Consider the following 25,995-nt stretch of genomic DNA (forward strand, 5'->3'; position numbering starts at 1 on the left):
TCAACAAAAACATGTTCCCAAGCAGGCTGAGTGTGCTCCCTCCAATATGTCTCAACCCTAATGGAAAATACTACTGCACAACATGAGACAACTTTTTAGTCCCATCTGTATCGATTAGTTGTAAAATTAAGAATAGTATACAGAAAGCGTAAAAGAATAAAATAAAGCAATGCTGCAGTTGATGGAGCTCTAATTTAATTACTAGGGGGAAATTGCATTGGAGATATTATGGTCACCAACTCCTTTCACAAGAAGTAATTGGATGTTAATTCTGCTTGTACATTTTCAGTTCGGCTAAGGTTCATTTGAATCCCACCCCTTCTCGCATAGAGAGACAGGATGCGCTCATGCTGGATTCATTTTCTTGTTTCCTCTGATGCTTGTGAATGAAAAGGAGTATGCATTTGTATGTATTGATTATTAAAGTTCTGCACAGACCTATATAAATGGTATGTACCATGTTATGCAAATAGCTATAGGAATTCTTCATAAATGTCAATGTACAACCGAGAGGAAAGCAGATGAGCTTTAAAACCAGAGCGGGATAAAGAGAGAGTACGAGAGGATATACTAGAAAGGGGTAGACAGTTTCAATGCTTAGGTGCAAGAAGGGAAAAGGAGTGCAAGCAGGACTGTGCACAGGGAGATTAAGGAGCTGGCCAGAGAAAATGCAGTTGAGAATGTAAAGTATGAGGTGGAATAGGGAGAGTGAGAGGGTGGAGCCATGCCATGGATACATATTTAAAGATAATAGAAAGAAAATGAAACAGAAGTCAGGATTCAATGGGAAGCCAAGAAATAGAACGGACAGAAGAGGAGTTGGACACGCAAAGGCAGAAGACAGACAATATTACAAATAGCAGAGTTAAAGATAAAACATAGGTGAGCAAGTTGAGAGGCCGGAAGGCCAAATGAGAGAGCAGAACAGTAATGAAGACAAGAAAAGACAAGTGTCAAGATTAGTAGTTTGGTAGCATGGGAAGAAAGAAAAGTATTGGCTTTAAGGGTATTATAAAGTTGGAAACAACAACAACAGGAAATGTGAGGAGAGAAGAAGGGGATGTGGTCAAAGATAACTCCAAGGTTAGGAGCAGATGGTGATGAGAGTATAACAGAAGGAGAAAATAAGATAGTAAGGGAAGAGGACAGGTAGGAATAGTTAAAGGAGGGAATAATAGAATCTATGTTTGAGGCAGTTGGGTAGAGAAAGTAGGAGTACAGCCACAGTTTTATGGCCAGCAGACAAGCAGTACGAGTAGTGTGGAGACATCGGAGAAAGAGACAAAGATAGGAGAGTGGTCATCATAGAAAACACAAGCTGACACACCCGCCTTAGCTATGGAGAAAATACGAATACTACTCTTTGCGGATGATGCGGATTTGGTTTAAAAAACAATCAGTGGCCTAAAACAACTGGCCGAGAAGTTCATAATATCTGCAATAAAAAGGGCAAGGAAATTATTTATTTTTTTAAACGATGACTTGCACTAAAAGGAGAAATAACCAAAAGATAATTAATCTTAGAATCCATGAGAAACTAATTGAAGAGGTGACCACATTTGACTACCTAGGCATACGATCTAGCAAAAGTAGAAACTGGACAGACCAAGTTCATAAGTCTCTGTGTTCATTAAGACGTAATTTGGAGGCTACATTGAGGTTTTCACAAATCTATGCTCAGAGGGCAGTGAGCGGCACACTCCAGATTTTCAAAAGCCACACCAGACAGGCAGAAATTCATGGGACTACATTTTGGGGGTCTGTAAAGACCCATTCTTTATATAAAAAGAAAATGGGTTCCTAAAAAGTGTACTTTGCCTCCCGAAATCTGCACATAATCAGATTATGCATCTTGAATTAAATTGGCAAGGGATTGGGCCCATAATCAAATTTAGATCACATCAAAACATTATGCAACACATTGGAATTAGGCCATTTGTGGACTACCCCTAACATGATTGCTCAGACTGCAAAAATTAAGTTGAAAAAAGCGTTCAGCAGAGTGATCCATCTCTCCACTACTGAATAACATGCATACTAATAACTTACTGGCAACTTACATAGAGTGTAAGCATGCAGAAGAAGAAAACTGACACAAAGGTGGCATGTTTGGGGCTAAAGACTTTAATTAAGGAACAAAGCCAGAGAAAACCTGTCTATCCCTATTAATAATAGGGAGACAGGGGGTTCCCCTGCCTCAATTAAAGAAAAGGTGTCCATCAGGATGTCTTGTCAACTCAAAAGTGTCCACCATCCTTTGTCAAGAAACCCCTACTTATGTCCCTTACACTAGAAACTAAAGAATAAGGCAGGTCTGTTCTGGTCCCAGGAGAATGACCCCCTTCTCCTGCGTTATGGTTCCTGGTCAGTTGAAACAGTTCCCAAATCTTAGAACAGTCTTGTGTCTCACATGTTATCAGGGGTAATGACTCCGAGAGCAAAGTTCCATACAATACTTTCTTGGTGGGTCAGGAGAATGTCTCCCTTCTCCTGACCTATAGCCCGGGAGAATGTCTCACTTCCCCAGTCCTTGTGGACCTTCCTGTTGGTCCAGGTAACCAAGAGAATGACTCGCTTCTCCTAGTATCCTATTATCAGTTCCTCACAACCAGGGGGAATGACTCCCTTCCCCTGGTCTTCCTTCTCCTTAGGCTTCACACCTACAACACCCACTCTGGTGGCCCACTTGGTTCATTTCCCTGCCCAAGGACTCGTATCACTCTCGCTTTGAGTCCCAGACCCTAGTTTCTCTTCTTCTTTGAGCTGCCCACTTGGTTCACTTCCCTGCCAAGTACTCCCACAAGGAAGATGACATGTATGACTTTCTTGTTTTGGGTCCCAGGCACTGGTTTCTCCTCTTCTTTAAACTACCCACCTAGTTAACTTTCCTGCCAAGTACTTCCACAAGGAAGATGACTCGTATCTCGTTTAGTGGGCTTATACCCACCGGTATTGTGAGGGACTCTCCCTCACAAGTTCTCTTTATGGTACTTAGAATCCTCAACCCTTCCCTGGTGATCACCAGGGTTCGTTCCACCACTGCCATGAGGAGGAAAAGGTTTGTAGGCATTCTGCCCCTGTCGTGCCACCCAAGCATTAGGGTTGCAAAGGGGCCTAGGGATAACTGCATGCACCCCCTTTGTAAGCCACCCCGCTTCACCTCACGTTCTCCTATGCCACTCTTTACCTTGTTGAGGGTTTCGGCATGTCGCAAGGGAAGTGGCCGGAAGCCTAATGTGCCCATTTTGCTGAGAGAAACCATGCCCCACTTTCTGTTTCTATGCCCAGCTTGAAACTATAGTTAATCAATCATGGTATGAGGGTTATCCACTCTGCAGAGTTATTCTGCAATAGAATGGAGCATGAGGATGTTATATTTGCCGTAAAGGACTTTCTAACTAGAGCCTAGAACAGACAAACCAAACTTATGCCACAGGCAAGGCTTGCAAATGAGCCAGGTGTGGCTGTCGGCTGAATATTGGAATGAAACATGATCTACTAGACTGGGATACATCAAATATACCCAGAGTCTGAGTGCAGACCCATGAGCACTATATAGGCACCTTCGCCCATTGTTATAGAAATGAATAAACTAATTTATCTATGATCAATTGAAGGAAATCAAACATCGATTGCCAATCTATTCCGAGTATGAACTACCTATTATTGGTGACTTTTTGCCTCCATCTGCACAAAATGGACCTAGCAGCCACAGCCACCACAAGTATAGGTGGTCCTAATTGTTCAAGATTCAGTGTTTGTCGCTTTTTAAGAAATGTCAGGATAGGCCGAAGGAAGAGGTAACAGAAGAAATGGGAGAAATATGCAGTGAAAAGTATAGAAAGTAGCAATGCGCTATGAGGATGTGCATTCCCAGCAAAAGTACTTAAATGCGCTGAGCTGTGAGTTAAATTACTTAAAGCATGTATTCTGTTTGGCAATACCTGGGAGGAGCACATAGGACAAAAAGATATTGTTGGTTCTTGAAGGGTTCATGAAACTAAAGACGTGGTAGTTGAGTTTGGAAAAAAGGTGCTGTGGCGAGTCAAAAGGAGGACACAGACTCTGGTCAGCCATTTCACTGACCGTATTATTAAACAAAAAGGGTAAGGCCTAACATTCCCTATATTATAAGGCGTCTCTACCTCACAAACCAAGCTACGGTGCTCGTTTGTCATCAGTAAAAGTCCAACTCAGAATCAGTCTATTGTCCAAACTAACCTGCTCTGAACTTACCACTATAAGAACAACACAATCAGAAGAATGACTTCTCCTGTAGGCTGGTATTCTTCCTAATTCAACTCAATAGTTCTGGGCAACTACTCTTGTTAAGTCACTCAGTTCTGGTATAGCGTACTTCAAACGTATTACCCTCTCTTGCTTTGGTGTACTCTTCTGATCCTTATGACCTTCTTCTCGTTTGTTTGTATTTATCCTTTTCCCCTAATAGGGTATGGTTATCCAACACCTAACATTTCTCTCTTGACTTCCTGGGTTTTCAATCTTTATATCATAGTTTTTAACTCAGTATTGGATTTGAGGCGTAATATTGGTCTCAAGTGGTTCTGCAGTTTTTCCCCTCTCGCAAAGTTTCCTACTTTGCAATGTCTCAGGGCTTTTGTCTCGACTTAATGTCAGTGGGCCTCATCACGAGTTTGGCGGTAGCCCTTAAATGCGGCGGTAGCGCGGTTACCGCCGCATTTAAGGGTCCGCCAAATCATGGCTTCAGCTGATTTCCCCCCAGCTCTGAGCTGGGGGAAATCTGCCGGATATTTGCCGATTTTCGGCGCGTAATTTCCCCATTGAGCCCAATGGGGAATGGGGAATTCCCGAATGGGCTAACTGGGGAATGGGCAATACCGTTCCGCCAAACCTGTGATCCGGCGCTAATAGCGCCGGTGCGTTTGGCGCTAGGGCTAATAACGCCAGTGCTATTAGCGCCGGCGTTACCGCCCAAACTGGGATGAGTAGGAGCTTTGCAATAATGACTCTCAGTCTCCTTCCCTGGTCACCCTGGTCTGCCGCCTTCCCCGTTACCTGTTGAGCACCGGGAGAGTGTCACCGGGGTTCTCGCTTAGTTGTGACATTCCTGTTCCTTTGTCATATTGGCCTTATGCAGTCTTCGTGCTTGCAGCCATGGCTTTTACAGCTTCCCATCTGTCGGCACAGTCTGTCATCTCCAGGGGGTTCTCAGCATTGTTTACAGATCTAAGGGTCAATCTCTGTTTCAACTCGGTCATGACATCACCTATTTATGGCGTCTGGTAAGGATGCCTTGGCACCGTCTTAGCCTCTCTCCGTCCCTTCTCGTGCTGACGCTGCACGTCAAAATCTCCTTCCAGCTTCTGCTCTAGAACAGGACGCTGCACGTGCTCAACACACGTCTGTGAGTAAACTCAAATCTTGCAGGCTTTCTCAGCTCCTTGTTCACACAATAGATGGGCAATATACATCTGTGTTATTCGTTTTTCTATCCTTCTGTCTTCTGCTACAGCCTTGTTTCTACATCTTTCTCGATCCCGAGCTAGATATTAGCTGAAATTGTAGTCCATACCACAGTCATTTGGGTTGTGCTGACTGGACCTCCCTTGGTTCTTACTTGGCTGCGAACAACACAGATGTATATTGCCCATCTATTGTGTGAACATAATCTACTAAGGGTAATATCCTGTTAATTTTGTAGAATTTGCCCTCTTGTCCAATAATAATCTTTCTCAGCTCCTTCCCAGTCTCCACCTCATTCCTTTATTGTGCTGCCATGGGTCTGCCCGGGAGCAGCGTTCTTGTCCTTTCTTTTTGTTAATTCTGTATTTCTCCAAATAGGTTTCCCTTAATCTTAGTATGAGAAAATAGTCTCTCTTAAAGGGATAACTTGTATTTCTTGATCACAAGAACACATCTTAGTATGTTCTTCATATTTCTCTTTGCTGAATGGTTGCAAATGTACACCATTGATATGGTTCCTATTCTGACATATATGTAACTGAGGTAAATTGATTGAGACCTAATGTTGCTACACCTTGGTGCAGCGGAGCAGTGAGGAACCATTGAGCACGCCATGATCAGTGAAGGAGAGAATGCCAACCGAGAACGCCGGAAGAATGGTGTTGCAAGCAGGAGCGAATCCACTGGCAGGACAGAGTGCAGGAGACCGTCTATTGTGGTGGCGTGACCATGGGAAATCCGTGGTGGACCTGGGGCCCAACGAACGATGCAGAAACCAACACATACGGGAGAAAACAAAATCTTCTGCCGGACGAGCGACGCTGAACATCTCCGAGCTGGCCAGATGCCCGGAGCAACTTCGCAGTGAGTCAGGAAGACGAAAGCAGAAGCAGAGCGAAGCCACTCCGTCTCAACACCAGACCCCAGGAATCTAAACCTCTGGAATGAAGGTAACGGGGTAGAGTATGACAGAGACTAAAAACTAAAAATTAAATTAAATATAGGAAGGAATGTGAAACCCTGACAAACCATGAGTGTGTATATTTGTCAAACATTGGAATATTCTAGGAAAGGGCAGTGAAAGCTATTTAGTATTAAATTCAAGTACAAAGCCCAGCGTAGGAGAGAATAAGAGAGGGCTTAACCAGTTGAAAGACCCCAGGAGTGGTGGAACCAATATAGTGAAAAGGAGGAGCAAGAGAAAACAAGTCCTAATGGTTCCAGACCTCAGTACAAGGACAGCATAAAACTGAAAACAAGAGGAAGATGTCAGATTTTCATTTAGCATTTCGCAAAGAAGGAGGTGCTTGGTTAAGCAGAATATTGTGTGGTGCAGTAAAGCAGAGAACTGTTAGTTTAAGGAATCCTGGGGCAAGAAAATGTCGTCCTTAACTTTCCCTTTCAGGAGACTGGAGTGGTCCCCATCCAAGATGGCGGGCCTGTAGAGGAACAATGATTGGCTGAAGGCAATTCTCTGAAGTAGTTTGCAATCTTCAGGAGATTCTAAACTGCCTTTCATTCAAGTCAAGCCCAAAGAAGGTCACAGCTACACAAGGCTCCATGGATAAATAAGAATAACAGTAGTGTCAAAGTAGTAAGGAACCAGGAACCAGAAAAGCAAAGCCTAGGAGATCCAGTGAAAGAAGGAACAGATGGGTGACTGTAGAAAAAAAACGTGGATGTTTTTAAATGCAGGATACTGTGGGAATACTACTTACTGTGAGGCAACGTTTGTCTCATAGGGTGTTTATCTTAGCGGTTGATTGAGGTCCCACCCTTATGAATGCAAGACTAGTTACCTTTTCTAATTACTTCTGATTTTCTTGACCACCTTTTATTGCCTCTGGGGTTGGTGTGTATTTAAGAGCTGGAGCATCCATTCAGGGGCTCTATAGGCAATTTGTATTATTCACCATGGCATCAATATCAGATAAATGCCTAGCGTATAATGAGGATTATGTGCTACAATTGTTGAATTCCATTCCCAATTTAGGACTGGATAGTGACCTGAGTGATATAGGGAAAGATGATCAATGGGATGAATTAACACAGACAAGCAAAAGACTCGCCCAAACTGAACTGCATGTCATTATCATGCTAGAATATTTGAAAACCCAGGGTTACCCCAGGGACTTATTTTCCGGAACGAACCCAGGTTATTCCTAGACAAAGCAGATTTCAAATTAAAATTGAGTTATATAGCCAATACGTGTGGCAGGGATTGGCTAGTTTTAATTATTGAAACAGTGCAAGAAACAAGTAAAAATATTATGATTGATTTGAATCTGCTAGAAGAAAACATGAAAAAGAAATTTGACATTGAAGTATTCAAAATGAAGCTAGAGGCACATGAAGGAGATACAGACATTTAAATTGGAAACAAGTAAAGAAAGGTTGAAAAGGATGAAAAAAGATCTGGTTTCCTTTACACATGAAAATGCCTTCTTGTATATTACCATAGATTACATCTTTGGAGCTCCTTCTGTAGCACAGACAGCTAATTGATGTGTCAGGTTCAGAAATACTTCACATCATTCCAGCGATGAAGGCGTGACACCTAGTGAGAATGAGGATCCCAATGCTATTGGCCAAAGGGGTAGGAATACTAACAACGGCATGCAGAGAGGCAGAAATTCTAGAGGTAATCAAAGAGCCCGCAATGGATCAAGGCGTTCCCCCTTTTTTAGGCAGAGGGAACAGTCGTCAAGAATGGACGACAGATTGGATGCAAACACAGTTACCGGGGTTGGTAGTTAACTTGTCGAGCATTACCCTCTTCCGCTTTGAAGAACAGACTCTGACTAATGGCCTTCATTTAGTCATCTCCAAATATCGCCATCCCTTCAAATTCAGATTGGAATTTAACGCCTTCATGCGTAAAGTTTATTTGAAAGAAGACCTTAAAGATCACCCTTTGAGCCAAATGCAAAATTTCAGTGGGTTATGGAATCCTTCTTGTTTCATTCACCTGAATCCCGGGTTTTTGAGACTAAGGTGTTACGAGAGGTTGAGAAACTTGAAACTAAGGGAATCCCTAGGAACTCTAATCTAAGTCAAAAAGAGATAGACCTCCTCCGCCACCTAGGAAAAAATGAGAGAATTGTCACCCGCCAGGTGGACAAAGGGGATGCTATCGTAATGCTTAACAGGTTTACATTGACGAATGTGGCAGACTGTTATCTGACAAAATCAGTTACGGTAAGATTGATAAAGATCCCAGTAGAGAACCTTTGAAGAACATAGGGGAAAAAGTGGAAAAAGCAGTCGAGTTGCGCCTCGTTAGCAAACAGGAGGGTGAATACCTGATTAGCGAAAAAGCAAGAACACCTGTGTTCTATATATTGCCCAAAATCCACAAGAATGTTGAAAAACCACTGTGCAGACCGATTGTGTCTGGGTTAATTCCCTTCCTGAACCCCTTTCATTATTTGCGACCTTTTGTCCTCAATATGAAAAGTTACGTCCAAGACACTAGGGACGCTATTTTGAAAATAGAAGGTGTGGATTTCAACCCTACAGGGGATGTGCTTAGACATTCAATCTTTGTACATGGATATTCCCCAGCATGCTACTTTAGAAGTAGTGGAGGAAACTTTACTGAAGCGCGATGACAATCATCCTGCGAGCAATGCTTTCATACTGTGGTGTGCCGAAACAGCCCTTATCAACAACTTTTTCCAATTCATGGGACAACATTATGTACAGGTGGAAGGTACTGCCATGGACGCAGCTATGGCTACCAACCTTGCCAATCTTTACGTTGACCTGTTCGAACAAACTGTGGTATATTCTAATGTCAACCCTTACAAGAATAAAATATCTAGATGGTTGAGATACATCGATAATGTTTTTGTGGTATATCACAGAAGTGTGTATGAGGCAAATTTCTTTTTGACTTCGCTAAACAGGCAAAATAGATATTTATAATTGACGGCCTCAACAAGTATAACTAAGGTTAACTATTTAGATCTTACGATTTACCATGAAGATCTTCATCTATGGGTAAGATCCTATGTAAAAAGCACGGATAAAAACACCCTGTTGCACTACAGGAGTCATCATGCTAAGCATGTTCGAGATAATCTGCCCTTCGGACACTTTTTGCGGCTAAAACGCAACAGCAGTACTAGACAAGACTATGAGGAAGGCGCTAATATCCTTATGGAGAAATTGACTAACAGGGGTTATCCCGCCAAAGTTGGGAGACAATCTGCTAACAACAGAGAAGCGCTGTTTGATAAAAAGCAGGGTGGGAGTGATAACAACAACCTAACACTTTTAGTAACGTGTTTTATAAAGTAAAAAGCATTACCAAGAACTGGAAAAGATTGAGTACTCCACCTCCATTGGTAGCCTGCAAAAAGTCATGAAGAATGACATTCAAAACATTAGTAGACAGATAGCCCCCCCAGAGTACGCTGTGGGGTTTGCCTCAAGAAGTTGGACATCATCCTTTTGGCTCATGTTTTATGTGTCCCCAGACGAGGAAAATGACATCTGTCAGTTTAGGATTACGCCAAGAGTGGAGTTTGAGAGAACACACTAACTGTAACACAGAGAATGTTATTTTTATGATCAGGTGTCCTTGTCCGTGTCTATACATAGGAAAGACTAAGAGGAAGTCCAAGACTCGAATGATTGAGCACAAGAGCTGCCTTAAAAATAAGATTGAAAAAGCCCCTCTGGTTAAACACTTTGCAGAGATGGGCCATTCCTTTATGGAATTTGAATTCTGTGACAAGATGGAGGCGAGCATTATGCTTTACTTCTTTATTACTGTCCCCACAGCAATTTAAAGAAACTTTATATATAACTAAATTATTTTTTATTTTTTTAAACCTTGTAACAGTTTGTTTCCTCCCAGGAGACCTGGAGGTGTAGTAAACAACATAAGGTTAACACGGTTTTAAAAATGTTCATAACACATTCAATCCTGAAAGAAAATGTCTCTGGACCACAACTACCCATAGTCCTCAGGGTCTTCTGTAGTCCTGTCTCCAGTACCTTAACCAATTCGGCCAAAGCTGCCCCTATAAAATAGCCTTGTCCCCTTCTCTACCCCTCTTTCTTTGTTGCTGATCCCACAGAGATAAGTGCCTTAGTATAATTTTGAAGTGATTCCATTGTCTAGTTATAAGGTTTACATATTTACTCTAACGTGTACTTCATTGTGTTTTATGCGCGTTGTGCAGAGTTGTTAGCGCGCGCGTATTATATTTTGATAATATATTATTATATATTCCCTCACGTGTATGCCGTTGAGGAGCATCTCCGCTCCATGTATGTAGTAATGTCAGGCAGGTAGCGGGGAAAAGTAAGGAGAAGGGCCAGAGCCGCGAGAGAACACACTCGCGCTAGGCTACCGGCCCCTCCCTCCTTCTGCGATGAGTGAATAAACTGCCAGGCTCCCGCTCGGCGGAGCTGGGAGCCAGTGGGAGCCGGCGGGCGCGGATCGCGCCCCAGAAGCCATCGCGCGCACCCTCAACCGTCATTCCGGAAGATTTGGAACACAGTGGAGCACGCAGCGAACGGAGCATTCCTTCAGCAAACGGACGCTCCAAACTTGTGTTTAAACACAAGGACTCGCTCCAGTGAGCACACACAGACCTTCACAGCGGTCCCACCTCCAGTAGGAGTTACAACTGCACATTTTGTCACGGACAGCAAAAAGATACGTTTGTTGGTGGTGAGGTCATATTACAGGGCACGCTAACTGAGCATATATAAAAAAAAAAAATACAAAAAAAGAGGTTGTTGATAAAAAAAAAGCTGAGGAGCCAGCCTTTGGGGAATATGGCACAATATACTGAGCCCAGGGGGGTCTAGGTCTACTACCCCAGAATGGAGTTCATAGGAATGGGTGGAAGAGCCCACGCATAATGAGCAAGACCTCTCCCAGAGTTTTAAGATGGTCTTGGGAGACTCCCTCTCACACGCTGTAGGGCAGGGTGTGTTTCCTCTTGCACAGAGACTTGACCACTTAGAGGCCATTCTGAATGCGCAGAGAGCAGAGGAGAGATCCAAGAAAAGGGCGCTCAGCCCTGGCGAGGGCACCTCAGCAAGACACCCTGAGAAAAGGGTTGATACCAAGGGCAGTAAGAAGACTCGGAAGAGTTCAGACTCCAAGACGCCACCGAGTCAACCAGAAGGGGTAAATTTAAGACCCCAAGAGCCAGTTGACACAGTAAATAGGTTGAATGAAGCATTCTTGAATAGGGCAACAGTGCCGGGCTCTCGACCCCCGACCCCAGGGGTGTACAATGTGGGGGAGGAACTGGATGCCGGTTACACACCGGATGAAGAAAGTGGGGAGGAGGAATTCCCCTCTCACCAGCCGATAGAACAATTCCCAGACGACGAGAACTTGGGAAACATGTTCGATCCGGAGGCAATCCGGCATCCAAGATCGACAGACTGGGTACCATCACCCAGAGTAGCCCAATATATGACCCTCCACATAAGAAAACCACTCGACCGAGAGGTCAGGTCAAGAATGAGGGCGGAAATGCCCCAGGCCCGAGTTGCCCGGTAAAGTCACGGACACTCCTGATCTGGACCCTAAAATGGTCACTTTTTTCACGAAGACGGCCAAAGACATACGACAAGGGGTGGACAGAGCTTGGCGAGGTTGTCAAGACAAACTGTTAGACCTTTCCGGCCCCCTGGCTAAAATAATGGATTTGGCAGAAAGAGCGATTGATACAGGCACTCCAGTAGACCCCCAGGTATTAGCCAATTGGGCCCAGCGCACGGTCTGCCTTCTGGGGAACGCGAATTGCGCCCTTTCATCAGAAAGAAGATGCGGAGCACTTTTGAAAATCGACGGCTAGCTAAGCGACCTAGCCTCATACGAGGCGGGGGAAGGCGCAAAGGGTATGCTCTTTGGAGAGGCGTTTGCCAAAAGAAATGAGCCAATTTGTAGGCACATACTCCGCACTAGAGAAGGCCCAATCTTCCATCAGGAAAATCTTTCCCGGGTGTGTTTTTTCCAGGACCTGACGCCAAAGGGGTTGAGCGTCTGGTCGCTTCTCCAATCAAAGAAGACCCCAAGGCACGAGGTCCCAGTACTGGGAGTCGCGACAACAAGATAATTTCTTTCCGGCACAAAGCCGCTTCCTAAGGAACAGGAGAGGAAGAGGAGCCTACAGGCACCAAAACGCCCCAACTGCTGAGTACGGGAAGGTAACACACAGAATTGGGGGCTGAACAGCCAGCTTTTTGCATGCATGGTGCGATTTATCCAACAATGCGTGGATCCTGCAAGCTGTATCGGGCTTGACTCTGGAGTTTGTAGGTACCCCCTCTCAAACTCTAGAGCCAACTCCACTGTGCAAGGCGCAGAGAGAGGAGACACTGTTGCACAGCGAATTAGACAGTTTAGCGATAGAGCGAGAGACGCAAAGCGATCCAGGTTTCATCAGCAATATGTTCCTGGTACACAGGGGAGACAAAGTCAGGCCAGTAATAAACTTGAAAAGCCTGAACGAATGGGTAGTATACAGGCATTTCAAGATGGAAGGGATTCACCTTCTATGGGATCTTCTCAGGACGGGAGACTGGCTAGTCCGCCTAGATCTCAAAGATGCCTATCTTACCATCCCCATCGCAGAGCATCACTGAAAGTACCTTCGGTTCAGATGGAACGCAGAGATGTGGAGGTTCACATGCCTCCCCTTCGGACTGGCGTCCGCCCCTTGGGCCTTCACCAAGCTCATGAGGCCCGTGGCGGCAGCTATTCGAGAAAGGGGAATAAGGATGATGATCTACCTAGATGATATTCTGATTCTAGGTCAGAGTGCAAAGCTCCTTCGGGAGCAGGCTGCCTGGGTAAGCAACCTAGTAACCTCCCTCGGCTTCATCATCAACGAGGAAAAATCAGATTTGCATCTGGCTCAACGAATAGAGTTTCTGGGATTCGTGATAGACACGAAAAGTGCCTCTCTAGAACTCCCAGCTCAGAAAGTTCGAGAGATTCGGAAAGAGCTGAGGACAGTGTTAGCGAAGAAAGTCATCTCCCTTCGCAACCTATCCCGCATAGTGGGCCTCTTAGCAGCCTCTATTCAAGCAATATTTCCAGGGCCCCTACACTACAGAGCCCTGCAGAGATTAAAAATCAGACATTTGAGAGGCGGACTGGGTTATCATCAATTGGTTTCCCTAGACCAAGACCCCACTACAGAGCTCCAGTGGTGGTTACAGAATATGGAGGCCTGGAATGGCAGAGCGATATTCGGAGACACTCCGGATCTGGTGATAGAATCAGATTCCAGCAGAATAGGCTGGGGAGCCCGGTGCAGAGGACTGCAAACAGGCGGGAAAGGGTCACAAGAAGAGCTCAAACTCCACATAACCTGCTTGGAGCTTTTGGCGGGTTCCTTCGCAGTGAAAGCATTCAGCCGAGACAGGGTGACCTGCTGTGTCCTTCTCAAGATGGACAACATCTCAGCGGTCCGCTATGTGAACAAACTTGGAGGGACGTCCTCCAAGATGCTCACGGAACTAGCCAAAGATTTCTGGCATTACTGTTTGGAACAACAGATATCATTATCAGCAGTATACTTGCCAGGCGTTCAGAACGTGATAGCGGAATGGAATTCACATTATCTGGTAGACTCCAGCGATTGGAGACTTCTCCCGAGCATCTTCGACCGCATCCGACAGCTATTGGGGCCGTTGCATTGTGACTTGTTCGCCAGCAGGCTCAACACTCAGCTCCCCGAGTTCTACAGCTGGAGGATAGACCCGGAAGCGTTAGGGACGGATGCGTTCCTTCAACAGTGGTCAGGAGCTCTCCACTAACCCTTTCCCCCATTCAACATGTTGACAAGGACAGTAGCGAAAGGGAGGAGAGAGCAAGCAGAGCTAGTGCTCATAGTCCCATTATGGAAGTCCCAGCCGTGGTTTCCAGTAGTGATGGAACTTTCTACGGATTTTCCGAGAGTGATTCCTCACGACACAAACATTCTGCAGAACCCCTACGGCGAGTATCACCCGCTCGTAGCGGAGGGCTCGCTCATCCTACTAGCATGGCGGGTTTCAGGCAACGTTGGGAACTGCCAGAAATTTCGCAGCTCGCTGCAGATTGCATCAGAAGCTCCTGGGCGCCTTCCACCATTAGGAGCTATGGTGCCGCTTGGGACCGATGGGAGACGTACTGTATGTCCATTGGTGTTCATCCCGTTTCAGCCCCTCTAGTACACCTGCTAAATTTCTTAGCACAAAGATTCGAAGACGGGTGTGCCTATAGGACAGTAGGAGTCTACAGATCCGCGATTTCAGCGGGACATGACAAGCTAGAGGGTCACCCGATAGGAGAACTCCCTGCCGTAGTCCGGCTATTGAGAGGTATAAAGTTGAAGAAGCCACCCGAGGCCAAATATTCATTTCTATGGGACATGCGCAAAGTTTTTCAACTATTTGCAGACTGGCCAGAGAACAAGGACCTTTCTAGATCACAGTTGTCTGGCAAGCTTGCTATGCTTCTCTGCCTCATAGCATGTAGGAGAGTGTCAGATGTCAAGGCCCTTGAAATAGATTGGAAAATGTTCTACCCCGAAGGAGTTGCATTCAATGTAGCTAATAGGACGAAATCCGATTGGACAGTGATTTCTTATCCATACTGTCCAGACAATGCGAAGTTATGCATAGCACAGTGCATCAAAGAGTATGAAAGAGTCACAGCACCGCTTAGACCGCAGGAGTAACAGCTATTAATTGTGCGTAGAAAACCCTTCCATGTAGTAGCAACGGCCACTATAGCAAGATGGGTTAGAGAAGTCATGCAGTGGGCTGGGATAGATTTATCTCAATTTGGCACACATTCAGCAAGAGGCACGATGGCATCCAGCGCATTTGCAGCAGGCGTTCCCTTACAGGACATTATGAAAGCAGCCGATTGGTCCAATGAATGTACTTTTAAAACTTTCTATTTTAAGCCTGTGTCTCAGATTGCAAACAGGGTGATGCATAGCTTTGAACAAGCATAATGCTCGCCTCTGTCTGGTCATAGAATGAAGATTGTCCAGGCTTACAGCTCAGGCAGTCTTGATTCTATTAAAGACAAGGTGGCGAGCATTATATCCCACCCTCGGGACAGAAGACAATCATGTTACTTATGATGATCATGTGTCAAGTAAGGACCCACCCTTATAATCACGTCTCCAATTATTGCAGGAGAAGATCAGAAGACGTCTTGAGTACAGCTAAACATCCCTATTGTCACAAGTTGCATAGCGAAGTTTGCAAGAGGACGACGCTCAGCCGAAGTTCTGGAGTGATGCACAGTTGCAGTGGAAGCTCCATTGGTTTAAGTTACTGGTTAGAGACTCTCAGGCACAGACTAGCGGCCAAAAAAAGAGGAGTAGAGAAGGGGACAAGGCTATCTTATAGGGGCAGCTTTGCCCGGATTGGTTAAGGTACTGGAGACAGGACTACAGAAGACCCTGAGGACTATGGGTAGTTGTGGTCCAGAGACATTTTTCTTTCAGGATTGGATGTGTTATGAACATTTTTAAAACTGTGTTAACCCTATGTTGCTTACTACACCTCCAGGTCTCCTGGGAGGAAACAAAATGTTACAAGGTTTAAAATAAAAAATGTGGTTATATATTAAGTTTCTTTAGATTGCTGTGGGGACAGTAATAAAGAAGTAAAGCATAATGCTCGCCTCCTTGTCTTTAATAGAATCAAGACTGCCTGAGCTGTAAGCCTGGACAATCTTCATTGTGCATCCTTAAAAAAGTAAGAGGAAAATCCCAGGACGATATATACACACAACACTCATTAATTTGGAACAGAAACATATTTTTCTTACTACTAGCCATTTAGTAGGGCTGAACAAAAATATCGAGTGGCATTACATTAAGTAAGGCTTTTTCTCTGTGTTCTATCCTCTCGAGTCTTGCAGTCCCTCGTGGTACCAAGTCTCAATTGCATGCAGTACTGTGGTAACCTAAAAGATAAATTATGCATGTAGGATCATGGTGTTTCTGGATTAACGGTCGGCATGTGGAGCTTTACAGTTTCTGTTAACTGTGATATTTGCAATTTCCAATTTGTTCACGTGCCATTATACACATGGTCGTGTATATGAGGACTTATGTACAAAAAAAAGCAATTTGGTGTTTTCCAGTTTGTGTATACTGTACACATGGTGTGATACGATGCTAAATCGACTGTATTAATGGCGACCACTATGATATTGTAAACTTTCAACTATTCCATGGGCCATTATGTATATGGTTGTAAAGATGAGTATGTATGTACAAATGAGAGTTGGTCAAGGATTTTCTAGGCTGTGCAAACTATGTACATGTCGGGTTTTTTGGGATCTTAATACTCATTTGGGCCATTGACAACATGTGTGAGTTGTTTGGTACAATAATGTGTCATCTAGACAGTATGGGCTTGTGTATATTTAACCTTGTTTAATAACTGTTACTTAGGCCTCCTTGCTACTTACCTGGTTTGGGTTTCAACCATTTTGACCGAACAACAATGGGTTAAGAGATAGGCTCCCCATAATGTAGTATTTGCTGTGGGCGATGTGATTTAGCGCCCGGACGAGACGTAACGCGGCATCATGTTACACAATGACATCATTGACGTCATGCGATGATGTCACCAATGCAACAGCTTCCCTGTCTATAAATAGTGAGAAACCCGGCCCCATTTAGGCGATATGATGGCCGTGAGCATGTCCATGTTGAGGTAAGAAATTATGCATTTGTGGGAATGGGATAAACATTAGCTTCTCTAGTCAGCAGCGTTCAAAAGATACAGATATAATGTCTGACCCAGTTCCTGATAATTATTTTGCAGGACATAATTAACTGTTGAAAAAATAGCATTCTTCCCCCTGATAAAGAAGATTAAAGACAAGTGAATGAGGAAATTAATTCCTTCCGTTGAAGCACGGGTGGTCTCAAGGAGTCCGCAGTGACTACAAGTAAGTGAACTCTTGGGCTTATAGAGAAGGATTAGGGTACGCCCCGCATTGCTAGACAGGTACTGATTCTACTCAATGGTTTATTTTCAGGCCATTGCTGCAGGGTTACATATCCAGCCTTCCTTGGAAGCCTATTTTACATCTATTGAGTGTTGAGGAAGGTAAGATAAGAGGTTTAATCCTATACATTCAGAGTTGGGGCTAAACCTTCAGTACATTAAGGAGTGTGACTAAGGAATGTATTTTCCTTACAGGCATTCGTTTTTGTGGGATCAACTAATCGCAAGTGAACTAATAAGCAACAATTGGAGTTGCTTCCTGGGTCTGATGATATTGCCAATAAAGACCTGTTCATGTAGATTACTAATTAAATACTCGATTATCCTTTTGGTGTGAAGGATTAAAGCTAGTTTAATAAAAAGACAGTGTTAGCCCAAAAGTTGATATTTGTTTTTAAATTGTGTACCCACCTATACAGAGATTCTGTGGAATAACAAAGGGTCAACGAGACGGAATCTTGCTTTGCTACCTACAAGCAACACATGATCTACACATTTTCGCCCCTGAGGAATGTCCCGCTAATTCCAGCTTTTTAAGACAGAAACTTATATAAGTCGTGCCTATAAAGACATAGTGCAATATTAGGGGTAGTTAAACCATCATTGTGTATGATCAAGATATGCATACTTGATTCTTGTTTTCATTTTATGTTTGTAGATTGTTGAATTATAACAATGTGTGTTCATATGTTTTTCATGTTTTTTTTATATGAACCAGCAGGTGGTTTAGACTTGCGTTTTGATGAAATAATAACATGTTTACATGTTTTAATAAGATACATCTTTGTTGACCGCAGTGTTATCTCCCTATATTTGTTTCAGACGGTGATGGCAAGAGTCTTTGTTTGTGAGTAAGGGTACACATGTTTTTTATTTAGGTAGTTACCTTTCCTTTTGTTTGACTGCATATATTGTATTCCCATTTAGTAGGAGGGTGTCAACACTACGCAATGGGAAAGCCCCTGTGTGAATACTATTTAAATGCAAGATAAGCACGTTATGTGTTAGAAGTTCTGAACTGTGTTTTCTTTAAGAAGTTGTCCTTTAAAGAAAGAAGAAAGTGAACTAGAGACTGTGTATCAGATGTTCCAGCACCAATGCTTAAAGCGTTCAATGCGACTTGTAAATAGTCGTTTATGACCAGGATTCAAGTAATCCGGATAGTGTGCGCGATCAACTGAAGTGATTCTGTGAGGTACAGTCAATAACTACGAAGTGCGCATAACTGCACGTAGGGTACAAATCCTTTCCTGGACAAAAGTGAAGGCCCGTACTACCAGGCAGAAGCGGGCGCTTAGAGTAAAGCACCTGCATATGCTTCCCCGAGTCGGCAACGTCATTTGGCAAGGACCGCGTCATGTACATTAATGAGCGAGCTGCGCAGCATAGGAAAGGTTAAGCTCTAATAGTGGCATTGGTTTCCAGGCACCTGCGGTTTTGTCATTTTAAGAAATAGAGTGAGTGGCTCGGTATTGTGGAGCAGCGCAAATCAGAGGAAGGCAGCACGGAGTAGCACGCGTCAGAGGAAGAAAGCATTTGAGTTGAAGAAAAAATATGAGTGACTGAAAGCGACTAGTTTTAACCAACAAGTTAAAATAAATAAGACGATCTGTTGAGAGAAGATTGCAACCAGTATTCAAGAGAAGAATCCAGAGTGTTCATATTAAATAAAAATTTTCAGTTTTACAAAGTTGAACTCAAGAGTGTATTCAATATTTTCTGAGAAGTGATCAGAGCGACCCTGGAAAGAAAAGATTGCAGACATCCAAAGTGAATGCTCAGAGAGTCAAGTAGCAATTTAAGAATGCTTAATTGTAAAATGAACTGAAAGAAAAATATAGGAGACTATATTCAGGAGGAAAATAAGATGTATAGTAAGGTCCTCAGGAAGACTGGCAAACACCAGGAAAGATTAACTGGAAATGTGTACTACAAGCTGCTCATGAGAAACCTTTTGAGAGTTCGGACGAATATTTTTTATTCACCGATTTTGAAAATACGAAGGTAACAGAAACTTTTCTTGCGAAGAAAACCGTGGAGGAAATGTCTCGCACTGAGCAGGTGAACAGGGAACGTGCCAGAGAAAATACAAACTTGCAATCTTACATTATTAGTTTTAGTGATCAGGCAAGTTAGATGTAAGGTTTTGGACTGTGGATATTTCATATTGGACTCTTACTGAAAGACGAGCACCCTTTTATAGTTCTGTTATGCAGGGATTATTCCCAAGGGCAAGATAGGAATTTTAAAAGCTTTATAATGTCTACCATGTGTCCAAATCCTTCTTCTGGATCACCATCCTACCCGCAATTAAGGCCAAAAAAAGTCAGTAGTCATTAGTAAGCTCATAGAAGAGGCTAATGTATTAATTGGTGAAACTGAATTCGCACTTATGTACTCTTTCCCACCCATCTGGGATGTTGATTACATTACTGACATCACTACCGAAGAATAAGACTGAAGCCCCCAATTGTATAACCAATGATGCTGAGAAGATGTTATTAATTGACCTGAGCACACCTCCTCATAAGGGACGACAATCCGATCTTTTAACTTCCATAAAACAGCAAACAGGTAAACTAAATAATTAAGTGGGCACAGTATAACAACAGGCACTATTATGTGGAACGCAACACCCACAATCCCACTAGCGAGATTGAATGAAGAACTCCACCCCTTTTAAACGGCTGGGAAAAGTACTCAAGTGGGTGGGAAAAGCTATTCTTTTCTGGTTGAACCATACGAGAAGCTAAACAGTATGACTCACAGCTCGGGGAATGAGACCCCTAACCTGCAGATGAATGTGTCCACATCCCATCACTTCAAAGCAATGAGTAATAAGGATAACATTGCTACAACCCAGAGCAACTCTGATGAAGTAGGGTATATTGAGGACACACATGATATTTTGGTCACAGCCAGTCCTAGGTCGGAAGGCCACGTTATCACACTGCCACGTGGTTGTAGAGCTAATTGTGTTTCTGACAATCCCACCTGTTCTGGTCGTTGCAACTGCGCGGGTGAAGTAGAGCCGACCCTAGGAGGACTAATGACACTCCTAAAAAAAGTCTATTTGGAGATAATATGTATTAAAGACACAATTCTCATCCATATTATCAGAGACTGTAAACAAACTGGAGGCTGTAACTAGGAGTATCCAGTCCAATGTTGGCTTAGGCTCAGGTTACATATCGTCATCCTGCACCAAGGACAACGGTCCATGGCCTAGGTCCAACGATACCAAAAAATATGCATACCTTAGAGGCTGTGAGGATAGAATGACATCAAACAATGCTGCAGCCAGCAGATCATTAGCTAACAGGGTCAGCAATGTTATTGAACAGCATCAAGTGAATAGAGTTACCCATTATAGAGCACACATACATTTTCGCTTGAACCCAGTACAATTACATACCTGGAGGAAGTGGAATGATCCACTGCGTGCCCAGTGTCCAATGGAAGCACCCATTTGCTTGGGGCCAGAGGCATTCCAGTGGTGCATGCAGTATGCTTTCTTTCCTGGAATATTGCAGGCTTATTGACTAGTGTATCTTTGTCAGGCTGCACCATATTATCTGCTTATAGGATATCTGGGCAACAGTGAGCTGTGATAACCAGGGTTATGCATCTTTTGAGCTATTCGCTAGCAAAGGTACAGGCAGCAGACCAAGTGGAGGCCTGATAATATTGGTCGATTCTTCCATAATCTCTAATATTACTGAGCTAGACTGTGGCTGTAGGGACCATCAAGATGTTTATATCGAATTACATAGTGGTGCTGGTCTGTTGCTGTTTTATCTATATAATAGACAGGGGGCTGGGAATGGAATTAAAACTGTTTTGCTCATATATGAGCAAAATCAAGGCATGCAAATCATGCAAAAGCATCAACTATCATTGTAACAGGTGACCAGAATGCACAGTTCAAGCCTCTCCATCTAACTGATGGTCTGGCTGATGAAGACGATCAAGCCTGGGACATACCCGAGTTAGTGGCTACATATCTCAAAAGACAGCATGTTAGGCAAGATTTGGAGCAGTACCCTTTGGGTGCACTACAACAACCTTGACCTCCTGGCAATAGGAACCCAACCTTTGGTATACGTCTGTACTACACAGGTTGGTAGTGTGGCTGAGCAGCCAGGCTTATCTCAAGAGGGGTCAATATGAGCAGTAAGGTTGTTACATAGAGTTCACAGTGACAAGTATCCAAATAAACACTTACAGTCAAGGTTTCTTGATTAAACAATTATTAATTTAACAGGCAGTTTGAATAAGCCTTCTTCAGAAGGGGCAATATAATAGTAACGCAAAAATACACTCCAAAAAACACACTCTTAGTTTCTCTAAATGAGCAAGTACCCATTTCGGATGGCACACAGACACTTCCTACACCCTCAGGTGACTTAAATAGCTGGGACACTGAAGACATTAATGTATCACTGGTACTGGGAGGAAAACAGAAATGTAATTTGCTGTGCCAAAATGTAAATAGTGTAAGGAGAAAGGTGCCCTGTCAAGCAAGACTTACTTATATAAACGTTATAGCCAGCAAAAAGAAGGATCATGTGGCCAAAACCTGGGATCAAATCATTTAAGCAGTTCAAAATAAATATTCCCGTAGGTTCTGGAAACTTGTGACAGCACCCTATGCAGATGTGAGAAATTCTATTCTGGGAAATATTAGTGAAAAATGATGGCGTGATTATTTTAGTGATCTTTACAGAGAAACAAGAGTGATCCAAATTACCAAAATCACAGAGCCTTAACCTCAAGTTCTTAACCCCCTAACGTTTACCCTCAATGAGATCACTGAAGCAATTCTGGTGCAGAAATATTATAAAGCCTGAGGGCCTGACAAGATCCCAGGGGACTTATTTAAGTCTGAAATACAAATATGGGCACCCTATTTACATTAACTGTTCAATGCGAGAACCAGTTTAAATGTGGCCATCTGCAGAAATTGTCCTGCTGTACAAGAAGGGTGGCCATGAGTCTCAGACTAACTACCAACCTATTTCTCTACTCAGCCAGGCAAATCTTTGCTAAAGTGGTCCTTGGCCACCTGACTAATTGACTAGCAAACCTTGCCCTCATCGACCATCCGCTAGCAGGGTTTAGTGAAGGAATAAATACTGTGAATCAGTGCTTTAGGCTGTCACTAATAATTGACAAATTTGTGGTATTAAGAAAAGTTAATATTTTTGCTTTGTCAACCTGCGTACAGCCTTCATGGCATTACCCCACTCAAACTTTGGGAAATGGAGGCATTATAGTACCACGCATACCCTGCTCTTAGCCATATTGCTTCTATACTAAGACAATGAAGATGTAGTTAGGTGTGGTTTGGGCGGGTGAAACCACTGCTTTGTTTCAAATACAAAAGGGTGTGTGAGGGCTGTGTGCTAGCTCCACTGCTACTTCTGCTCTACATAAATGGCTTCATAGATACAATTTTGGCTACAACAGTAGATGCTCCAGCTTTTACTGGGGAATGATAGGTGCTACTGTTTATAGATGATGCAATCTTAGTCTCTCTCACTCCTTCCGGTCTAAAAAAAAACGATTTCAGTTGTTCCAAGAGTTCTGTAGCAAGGGATGTTTAGCAATGAATGCCAATATATACCTAAAACAGGTAAATATATATATACCCCCAAAGGTAGACTCCTAACCCGGGTCGACCCATCTCTACAGTCAGGAGTGGACAACAATGCTTTTAACATAGAGTATCTATCTCTTTTCTTATATAGCAATTAATGCCAACAAGAACAAATCCATGTTTTCTTCTAGGATAAGAAAACAAATGCTCTGCAGCTTAACTATGGGCGAAGAAAACATTGAACAAGTGGGTTTTTACAACTATTTAGAAGTGAAGTTTGCCAGCTCCTGTAAGTGGGACCAGTAAATGAATAGAGCAAGAGGATCGATCTCTAGATATTGTGGGGCTATCACTACATTTTCATATGTATATGGCAATGGAGTGATGGGCCCTACATTACTGGCATATCAAATTCAAGCTAGACAGGCTGCCCTCTATGGTGCTGAATTATAGGGGCACACTTGTGGCATTTTGCGATAACTGAAAATGGTTTCTTAAAGAAAAACCTAGGCCAAGCAATTGGCACTTCTACACTCTTAATGCATGAAGAAACAGGACTGCCTTGGGGTGAGCATATTATGGCCCTCATGCCAGTTTTGTATTGGCTTAGGCTATGGAGTAGACCTGAACTCCAAAAGCGTTGAGAGGCAGTTAACAGTGTCTTAGGGCAGTCAGGTGGTCCATCCTTGCTGCAATTCGTGCATTTCGAAAGAGTGTCGTATTATATAGCATAAGGCGAGCTACGGTTACACGCTGAATTAATAAAGGGTAGTGTAAAAGAAACCATTAAGGTAGGCTACTGGCAAAAATGGGAGCGGGATGCTCTGAGGCTTAACCCCACTTTCTTCTGGATTCTTTCCTTGTTTGGGGATCCTACTCAACGTGTCAACATACATTTGTGACCACATTTTAAATGCTCTCTTTATCATACCATCCCAACAAGAGACACCTAAGGAGGTCCATTAGTGTGTACACAAAATCAATTAGAAGCTTTGAAAAGCCCAAATGTTCTGTTCTCAGTGAAATCCACAGTCCTGTGCTTGATCTAATTTGTGTAGTTCCTGTGCTCAGAAGTTCTTTCAGTCCAGACTCAGAGAGCTAGTGCAAGTTCTTGGCTGCTACTCTTGCTGGCTCTCCTGGTCTAATACTGCTCCCTGCTCATTGCCTGCACTCTGCAGCTCTGATGCTCTTTGCTCCCAGACATTCCAATTCTGCACACATCTCAAGACAGCTCTCCAACTCTACCTGGCTACATACTTCCCTTCTAGCATGGCCACTCCTCCGTGTTTGGGGACCTCACTCTTGGTAGTCCCCATGCTTACCTCAATGGATATCATCAATCAGATGTGGCTCACCTCAGCCTTTCCGACACATGAAGGCTTTTAGCATTGAGAGGCGTATTGGATATGAACAATCAAGTGTGTTTATACGCGAGCATGCCTTCGGTTAATTTGGGGTTCTAGTGATGGAACTAGTTGGCAAAAAGAGAGAGAAATGAATGAGATAAGGTAATTGCATGAACGGGTGTAATAAGATTGATCTGCTCATCAGGGAGTTTTATAGAGATGTAGTTGCAATTTTCCTGAGTCACTGAACCACTTTCAGAGTAAGTACATTTCTGTGGGATTAGTGGTTGGATTCTCCTCTCTATGATTGGTGGAATCACTGAAGGACAGGGCTTGAGTGCTGTATAGGGAGAGTGATTTTGAACTTTACAGCTAAGCTCTCGCCCTGTTTCTGTGCCATCTGTTATTTTTCTGCTGCAAACCCATGCTCCTGGCTTTGCCTGCTGCTGGGCATTCTTGATACAACCTACATTTAGTAAATGTCTACGTTTTTAGTCCTTAGCAGAGCCATTAGTGGGTGCATTGGTCTGAGTGCCGCATTCTTTGCCCCTGTCCTGCGAATGTAGTGAACTTTGCAACTTAGTGTAAATTGTGTCCACTTCCAGCAACATCCTAAGCCAACATTCCTCCATCACTTCTGAGAACCCCTAAACCAACTTTGTGCGTGGTGCCATTATTGGAAGAGGTGGACCAGGAATACTAATCAACCTCACTGACTGACCTGACATACTCTAAATTTGGTAGATGGATTTTTCTGCATATTGTTTATTTATTTTGTATTTATTGTTTTGGCTGTAAATGTCAACCTTGCAACATTTGTGTTACACATTAATGATAAAAACAATTTGCAAAATTACAGTACATGAATTACATTAGAATCATCATTGCTCCGATAATACCCCTCCTAAATTCTGTCATCAGAGGAATTTCCTATTTCCAAATTCCAGTTAATTTCTTAGTGACACTGGGTACAATCTTTAAAAACAACAAATAATTCACCACTGCTAAAATCATCGAGATTGGTTGCCCATTAAAAATGATACTTCACATTTCATCTGCAGTTAACAATTTAAAAATCTACAAAATATCTATTAAAAAAAATCTCCTTTGCACTAAGAGGTTTGGGCACAGTACTAAAATATGCCTAGGTGTCTCAAGTTCCTTTACATTTTGACAGAATCTACATCATTTCTAATCATCCCTCCAGTTTAAACAGGTTCCTACTACTTCCCTGGTCGACCATAAGTTAAATTGAAACCTTAAAACTCAATACCTAGAGCAGGAACATTTCTGTAGATATATAGGGAATTGGTACAATGATTTGATTGCAAAGGCTCCCCTATTAAACAACTTATATTGATTGCAATCTTCCCACGTCTTTCTCCAATCATAATACCACAATTTCATTTTCGCCTGTTCTGGGTTAGTCATTAACAATTCTAATTCGATGTCTGCTGCTGACATCATTTCCAGACAGTCTTTCTTCCATGATTCTATGGACTTATCAGACTGTTCTTCAAGTATATGAGCAATTATCGACAGTAGGGAGCCAGTAATATGTTGGCTTAAAAGACATTTCCTATATAAAAGGCTAAAGAG

The 25,995-nt window shown here is 43.2% G+C and overlaps 1 protein-coding gene across 2 annotated transcripts in view; it reads right to left on the reverse strand.

The window, feature by feature from the left end:
• Positions 1-25,995, reverse strand: part of EFCAB6 (EF-hand calcium binding domain 6) — a 1,227,964-nt gene that overhangs the window by 1,083,520 nt on the left and 118,449 nt on the right. The gene's annotated exons all lie outside the window — the stretch shown is intronic.

The sequence above is a fragment of the Ambystoma mexicanum genome, chromosome 12, assembly GCF_040938575.1.
Source record: "Ambystoma mexicanum isolate Mex_15411 chromosome 12, UKY_AmexF1_1, whole genome shotgun sequence".
NCBI classification, from domain to species: Eukaryota; Metazoa; Chordata; class Amphibia; order Caudata; family Ambystomatidae; genus Ambystoma; species Ambystoma mexicanum.